Below are 857 nucleotides of genomic sequence, written 5' to 3' on the forward strand. Positions count from 1 at the left end.
CACATTGGCGGTGGCGTATGTGTGTGTGTGTGTGTGTGTGTGTGTGTGTGTGTGAGAGAGAGAGAGAGAGAGAGAGAGAGAGAGAGAGAGAGAGAGAGAGAGAGAGAGAGAGAGAGAGAGAGCTCTTGCTCGCCTCCTGTCTCAGCATCCATCCATCCACAGTCCGGAAGTTTCAGTTGATGTCGAGCAAAACACTGAACTTACTGTAAATACATCCATACACGACGAAGTAGAGGAACATCTGACCGAGCTGAGAGAGAGCGAGAGCGAGAGCGAGAGAGAGAGAGAGAGAGAGAGAGAGAGAGAGAGAGAGAGAGAGAGAGCGCACAGGCGTTAGGATGAGGTGCGTTGAAGGGGGTGAGGCATGGGAGTGAGTGAGTGTGTGTGTGTGGGGGGGGGTACTCCGCAGGCAGAAAGTAAAAGAAAGAAAGAAAGAAAGAAAGAAAGAAAGAAAGAAAGAAAGACTCATATTTGTCTTTGAATGAATCTCATTCCACTGAAGTAACACCCAAAATGTGCCTTTCAATAGCAGTAAACAAGTGTCCTGAACTCACAATGACTGTTTTCATGCTGCTGATCTTTGTGACTGAAGGATGCAGAACGATGCAGCCATGTCGACCGTATTTAGCTTGAGGCTAATTGAGACCTGTGCGTCTTTAACACAACTCAAAGTGTTCCATCTGCACGCTGAAGCCAACAAGAAGTGATGCAACTGTGAAAAACTTCTTCATGAGCTCAAAACACAGACGTCTGACTTATAAAACGCTTCGTGTTGCTTTAATGTGAGACACAATAATCAATAATGGACCTTCAACAAAATCTTCTCACTAGCACATGTTCACTGGTTCCCTTCCGCT

At 46.1% G+C, this 857-nt stretch overlaps 1 protein-coding gene across 1 annotated transcript in view; it reads right to left on the reverse strand.

Annotated features, from left to right (window-relative positions):
* LOC147257091 (A-type potassium channel modulatory protein KCNIP2-like) overlaps nt 1–215 on the reverse strand; it is a 9,351-nt gene extending 9,136 nt beyond the window's left edge. The window contains exon 1 of the mRNA XM_086210852.1: nt 1–215. This exon is cut by the window's left edge and continues 173 nt beyond it. The gene's annotated coding sequence lies outside the window, so the exon portion shown is untranslated.
* Between the last annotated feature and the right edge of the window lie 642 nt (nt 216–857).

Source organism: Aulostomus chinensis, chromosome 8 (assembly GCF_037954235.1).
Source record: "Aulostomus chinensis isolate RoL2024-O1b breed Wild chromosome 8, RoL_Achi_v1.0, whole genome shotgun sequence".
Classification (NCBI taxonomy): domain Eukaryota; kingdom Metazoa; phylum Chordata; class Actinopteri; order Syngnathiformes; family Aulostomidae; genus Aulostomus; species Aulostomus chinensis.